Raw genomic sequence first — 7,681 nt, 5'->3', positions numbered from 1 at the left:
CAAACAAATGTGTTCATTTTAAATTCTGTAATAAAATAGTCTTTTTTTTTTTTAAAGATTTTATTTATTTGTCAGAGAGACAGGCACAGCGAGAGAAGGAACACAAGCAGGGGGAGTGAGAGAGGGAGAACAGGCTTCCCGCAGAGCCAGCAGCCGGATGTGGGGCTCGATCCCAGGACCCTGGGACCATGACCTGAGCTGAAAGCAGACGCTTAACGACTGAGCCACCCAGGCACCCCTAAAATAGTCTTTATAGGAGGCACATAATTATCCAGAGGCACTGTAAAACAGTACTGTTTTTAATATTTTATATGGTATATACCATAAACTTGAACATAGTCCATGAAAAAAATAGTCTCTGTTTTTCATATGTATGAATCCATAAGCTGAAGGAAAATAAAGTTTGTTTTGTATTGATGTTTTTTACTTTTTTTTTTTTTTGGACACCATTACATTCTGCTCAGTTCTAAGTACATTATTCTGTGGAGGATTAATTTTCTATGTCTGGGTCAATAGAAAGCTTTCTGGTTCAAATATTTATTTCACAGTTACTTTATTGAAACAGGCAATGTTTTCTGTGATGCCCATACTGGTGGAAACTCGAAAGAGTACTAGAGAAAAAAACATTGCCAAGGTTAAAGTGGCTAGTTCCTAAACTAACAATTACACAGTTAATCACATTAAGGCACTGTCACCATTGTAGGGATTAATAGCACTGTTTTAGCTTAGATGAGAGGTTAGTATAATTCTTTATAATTCTTTGAATTAAAATAAGTGCTGGCTGGAGAGAACCAGTAACTTTTCCTAAAAAAAAAAAATTTAACTTTGGGTTCTATTTAATATATGTACGAACACTTGTGAGTCTCTAAAAGAATTGCCTTATATTCCATAGTTTCTCCACTATCACAGTAAAAAGCATGTAACTATATGCTTAACATCTATTTCTTTAATTAAATAGAATACTAGACAATAGGAAGTTAAAAATTCAAAGATCTGCTTTTTAAAATGATTGTATAGGTCACAATATTAATATCTGATAAAATAGGAAATATATAATGAAAAATAGAAGAAAACTGAATTTTTAATGGTTTAAAGAAATTATTTATCAGAGTCCACCAGGAGAACATTAAAATAAAATGCCAAAAAGATGCTTAATAACTTATTGCGCATGGGATAATCTGCCATTTGGATAAGATTTCTTATCATTCATAACTCTGTTCACTTCCAAACTACAAGTAACACAAAATATGTGCATTTGGCAAAAACAACTCATTGCTAAATCTTCTAATTACCATTTCTAGAATGTTTTTAAAAAACAAAGCCTACATTACTCTATCATTTTCCTTGATAACAGTAATCACATTAATCCATGATGTTTTATACTTTACCCATTGTTTTACTTGTGTTAATGAAACTCGTATATATGATAGACTTTTAGATACATGAATATATTAGCTTTTTTATTTTTTAAAAATCTGTTATTTTAGATATCTAACATGAACACAGATGAAAAGTCTAAGTTAAATATATCTTTCATGCACACAAAACTATTTGCTTCTGCATCTTTCCAGAAATTTGTCATTATAGTAGTACATTTTTTTCCAACAATTGAATTCATGGATTTTACTTTTCCAGATTTACTTAGGAAGACTGTGAAAGATACTGCAATAGAGAGGACAAATTCAATAAAAGATAATAGATGGGTTTCTGAAGGGGAGTTGGGTGGGGGGATAGGATAATTGGGTGATGGGCATTAAGGAGAGCACTAATGCAATGAACAGTGGCTGTTATATGTAATTGATGAATCACTAAATTCTAACCCTGAAACTAACAATATACGTTAACTAACCTGAATTTAAATTTTAAAAATGTTAAAAAAATTAATGGGTAATAACTAGAAAAAAAGAGAACAAATTAAAGGGATTCTATATAATCCATGTTAAAATCCAGGCAAATTTTAAAAAAATTTTTAATATAGTGAAAAATATTTGACACTTTATTCATAAGAATATAAAATTACTTTCCTAAGTTTAGAAATTGAAACTTTAGTGGTTTCCAAATGCTATTCAAGGGGACCAACTATATCAGAATAATCAGGGCCATTTTTAAAAATGTAACTTCTGGGGGCACCTGGGTGGTTCAATTGGTTAAGCATCTGTCTTCAGCTCAGGTCACAGTCCTGGGGTCCTGGGATCAAGCCCAGTGTCAGGCACCCTGATCAGCAGGGCATCTGTCTCTTCCTCTCCCTTGCCTCTCCCATCTTGTGCGCTCTCTAATAAATAAATAAATAAAATGTTTTTTAAAAAGTATAATTCCTGGCCTGCTCCCATGATTTAATATACTGAGGCAGATCAGGGCTTCTACAAATTTTAATGATTCTTAAGTATTCTGATTCCCAGATTTAAAAATTGTTGTACTATATACTCTCATAAATTCTTTCAAATTAAAATGCTATATAATTTTTAAATGTCTTGTTAAATTTGTCCACATTTGCTTTTGTATGCATTGTTATTGTTCAACTTATCTTAAAGCAGCATGTGATTATAACAGATTTTTTTTCAAAATTCGCAATGATTTGATTCAATATTCCTAGAAAATGTGTCTTGGCTCTCATGTTGGTAGGAATAGGAATGCCTTGCTTCGGGAACAACATACATTAAATGACTCCTGTGACGAAAGCCATGTGGTCACAGGGGAGAAAGGTGGGATCTAGGCCCAGTTTTGGGCACCAGGCCAAATGAACCTAACATGACCCTGTTCCACGTCAGGAACTGCTTCACCCTGGTCTACTTCCCCTACTTCATCACCTACAAGTACAGCAGCCTGTCTGAATACACCACCTTCTGGAAATGCATGCAGGCTAGGGTCACCCACTTCTTTGTGCAGCCATGCAAGATGCTGTCCTTGGACATTTTTTCCCCCACCTGGGAGGTGGCATCTATGACTTCATTGGGGAGTTCATGAGGTGAGAGCAGATGTAACAGGCCTGAGAGACTTAAAACTTGTCATGTCCTTGAATGCAGGCATGGAGGAGCACAAGATCATGGTTGCTGCTCTGGGCTGGACCAACCCTGAGCTCACTGTGTCCTGCTGAAATCCCCTTTGGGTTGGAGCTCTGGACTTTTGAGTTTGACTGATGTATATCCTGATGAGCAATGATTCCAACATCAGTCTGGTCCATTACATTGTTATATGTGTGCAGGTCTGGATGACAACATGCTATGACCCAGTTTTCTGCCAGCAGTACTCCTACTGATGTTCTTTAGCATCTACAACACCTTTGTCACAGAGACCTTCATCCACGTCTGTTCCTTGGGCAGCTGGACAGCACTGTGGTAGTGACAAGACTGCTGGTCCTCAGCACCTGGGCTTTCTATGTCACTGTTGTCAACATGCCCTCTTAGGTATGGTCTACCAGACACTCACATACCCCTTCCCTGCTTCCAGGTTTCAGTGAAATAAACAGTATTTGCAACATTAAAGAATAAAAATAATAATTATAAAAATGGCTCATGAGATTGCACTCACTACCTAGGAATATCTTTCAATGCCAATAATCACTGTATTATAAAAATAAACACATTACTTCTTCATACACCTACTTTTACATACACACAATAGGCCTAGTTGGGCTCTCCCCGTGTTTTTTTCCTGAAAGAAAAAAAAAAAGCTGCCAAGGAATGGGATGTCTACTGTACTCAGTTGAATAAGTCAATATACTCTGTCTAGATGTCATCATCTTTGTGACTTTTAAAGCAAATTAAAAATTATTGATTAATAAAACAATTGGAGACAATTGTACATAAAGGGACTAGAGGGAAATAAGAGTTACTGTCACATAACAGGGGAAAGTTATTGAAATCAATTGATGGGGGTTAGAACCAAGCAATCTGCTTTTGTGAATTTAGGAAAACTATATAATGTGGATCTTAATAACCTCCTTAAGAAAATTGAGTCTTACATGTGAAAACATACAAATATTATCCAGAATGGAGGGTCCTGGCATTTAACCATCATTATCATGTTATATAGGCAATCTGTTGTGTTGTCTGTGTTGAAGACAAAACCTGCAAACTTAATCCAAGAGGAAAAGCATTTTGTAGCTCAGCATGAATGTTTTCAGTATTGTGTGGTTGTCCACTGTACATCATCAATGTCAGCTTTAGGGTAGAATATGTTTCAACCTTCTGTGACTATTGTTATGTCATCAGTGAGGAGAACTTAGAATTATGTTTTCATACATTTATCAAATAATGCCAAACAGTAATATTTGCTTAATGAATATTTAACGATCTAATATTGGTGGCAACAATTTGACATTGAACAAAGATGCGATGCTTTAAAAAAATGTTTGCGTTATAATCTATTTAATACATATATATTTAGAGCCTATGGTTTTTCCTTCACGGAAAAAGGCAGAGTGCTATATATTTGGACATTTGATTGCCACACTTTTGGATTATTTTTTATTTTTATTTTTTTTAATTTACCTACTTATTTTAGATGATAAGTCCATATGTTCAAGTATTTGTTAAACAGATCGAGTTGAAATAAAATTTTTTATATTTCTAAGAAATGGTGTTTTTTAAACATAATTAATGTCAGAATGGATTTAATCACAATATCCCACAATTAGAAATAATCATTGGATAGTGAATACTTCAGCTCTGAATCAAATATGAGATTTGACTCGTTCTCTATTCTAACAATACTGTATTTCTCCTCTGTATCTCAGTGGGTACAAGTAAGATATTTAACTTTCTATGTTATCAGAGAAACTCCAAATTAATTCTTTAGGCCATTGCCATTGAAAAAATATTAAAATGTGAAATAAAGGTTATTACTGTGACAAAGAGGAGCTCTGAACATTGATAGCCATTTGGGTTTAATATTGTTAAATGAGGCCACATTACCGCTATAACAGTTGGCTGTCTAATAAGCTGGAATATCTCATCAGGAATATTATAACAAGATGTGCTCTGAAGAGTCTGTTGGAAAACAATCACTTGATATAGCTCATTTAAGGTTCAGTACCATCACCCTCATTTGCCTCTTCTATTGTGCCTATTTCTGCAGGGTTAGCAATGAGAATGAAACATCACACCCTTATCAGTCTCTGGCACCCTGACTTCATCAGGGTTTTGATTAGTCCCCATAGAAGGTATGTTTTACTGAAAGATATCATGATTATCAACAAAAGGAAGCAGGATAGCAAATGAAGTTGGGAGAAATTGCTCAAATACAGAATGGAAATATAAAGCTTATTAATTCAGTGACATTTCAGAGTCTGTTAAGCACCGGCCATCAAAGCACTGAGTATGTTATATTTATGCATTTCAGGGTCTAGTCTCAAGGTTTTTGTGAATCTAAAACTATCTTTTAGATATATCACCATTTTTTTTAAATACAGAGGCACATAAAAATGTACCACCTGGAAATATATATGTAAAATTTACCACTTAATTTAGAATAAACAATAGTGACTAACTTTTTCCCTTTAAATTGGAATATCGGGTATTTATCAGAATAAAAATATATTCATTGTAAATAAATGCTTCTTATATAAAACTCTATATGCAGGACTACAACTTTGAGTCATTTTTAGAATGTTTCAGATTACAGATTTCTGTGCAATATTAATTAGGAAAAATATAAAAATTTCAATATCAATTATGATACTGCCATAGATCTTGTAAAAAGAATCTTTCCATTGAAAAGTTACATGTAATTTCAGTGACTCATAGTATACTATTTAGGATTTATATTCCATTACCTCTTTCAGGTTACTTTACATAAAATCCTGCATATTATAGTAGTGTGCAAATTAAGTTTCCAGAAATCTAATACATCGTGTGTTTCTACTTTCAAGGATGAACAAAAACCTATGCATTAAAAATGCATGCTATTCCACTGAAATTTTAAGAGGTTTTTCCTTTTTGGTGTGTTTTATCATTCCCAAAAGTGCAGTGAAGATGTTTGGTTTGAGATTAATAATATCGCTCGCATTTTCAAGACTGCTTTAAAACTTCCTAGCGTGCAGTCTTCATATTTTGTTGATACATCCCTGGAAGAATGCCAGTTCTGAATAAATGAACCAAATTAATTATTTCTGATTCACTGACTCTGACATGAAACTATTTATTCAGTAATATCAGAGAGCCTACTATGTGCCATTTATGTTTAACACTGGAGATTCCAGATATGGAGAAACACAAACAGCCTTTTGTTCTGAGGGAGCTTGCTGCTATTAGACGACAGTGAGTGATCAAATAACACATTAATGAAATGGTGATTGCAGACCGAGAAAAACAGTAAAAAAATAGCAAAAATAGATGAGGATATATTATAAAATTTTTTAAAAGCTTCTGAGGGAATGATGCTTGAGCTGGTATCTTAAGAACGAAGGCATTTAACTGGGTGAAGTGTCAGTGGGCAATGTGCAAGGGGAAGCATTACAGAGGGAAAAATTAGGATAAAAATCCTGTGATGTGAGGAAGCATGGTACACTTGAGCTACTTAAAGAAGTCTGTGCATCCTGCCAGCAAAGGAAATGGAGAGTGAACTTCTACACAACTTTCAAAAAGTATGGTTATTAAGCTAAAAGGAGAAATGAGAAATGAGATGACTCTAGGCAGAACTTGCCATCATGTGTTTGAGGGTGTAGTTTTATTCTTCTCATAAAACTGAAGAGACGTGAGCATATCCGAAGGTCAATGGGACAGACAGTGTAGAGAGACTGACAGAATGCATAAGAAAGACAATATGGTTGTTAAGATAAATTTTCCAGGAAGAAGGTAAAGAATAGAATCCAGTGAGCAAATGGAGGGCATGACTTTTGAAAGAAATGGGATCGATTTCTTCTTCCATAGCAGAGAGGGGAGCCCGGTGGATTCATGGCTACAGTTCTTTCATGACAGTGGGCACCAAGCCTAATGGCTTGACATCCTGGCTCACTTGTCCTGGCATAATATGAGTCTAGCCTCTAAGATCTCTGCTCGCCTGGACTGAGGGTTGCTAAACAAAGAAACTGCTGTTTCATGACTTGTTTGGATATTTTTTATAGAGATAAATGTTTTCATTCCACTAACATTAACCCTCTCTGATTCCTAATTATGTCCAGTATTTCATGGAAGGACATTAAGAGTTAATAAGATGCTACTATAAGATAGTCTATATTTCAAAAAGAAAGTATATATTTATAAAAATGGCCATTCCCCTTTGAACTAAACATTTTAGTCACATCTTTTCTTTCTTCCTGGAGTTATTAAATATCTGAGGTAATGACCAGTGCTGCTTCTATGGCAGGTTTGATTTATGCTAAGGTACTAAAAATTATGTTCCTTCAGGGAATGTCAGTGAAATATAGTGCTGCTTGAAATGTGTATGTAAAAATAGATTACATATATTTTTGTTAAAACTTCAAGGTATAATTGGAGATTAGAATTAAGAATGACAAATATTATTAAGAACTATTTAAATTATAGGATAGCTATTGTTGTAATAATGTTTTCAAAAATCAAAGGTTAGTAATTGTGGATGGTTATAATATCATTACTAGTGATATAAAATAAAATTAGTAATAAAATTCAAAATATATTTGTTCTAAAGTGAAAAGGCTTTAATTTTAAATTAATGTTATATCTGAAAATGCTATTTTCTCTTTTAGCTTTGTCAGTATAAT

At 34.0% G+C, this 7,681-nt stretch overlaps 1 pseudogene; it reads left to right on the top strand.

Annotated features, from left to right (window-relative positions):
* Nucleotides 1-2,748: 2,748 nt before the first annotated feature.
* On the top strand, nucleotides 2,749-3,404 carry LOC123955990 (annotated as a pseudogene).
* The last annotated feature ends 4,277 nt before the right edge of the window (nucleotides 3,405-7,681 follow it).

The sequence above is a fragment of the Meles meles genome, chromosome 14 (genome assembly GCF_922984935.1).
Source record: "Meles meles chromosome 14, mMelMel3.1 paternal haplotype, whole genome shotgun sequence".
Taxonomy (NCBI): Eukaryota; Metazoa; Chordata; class Mammalia; order Carnivora; family Mustelidae; genus Meles; species Meles meles.
This window is presented reverse-complemented; position numbering and strand designations above follow the sequence as displayed.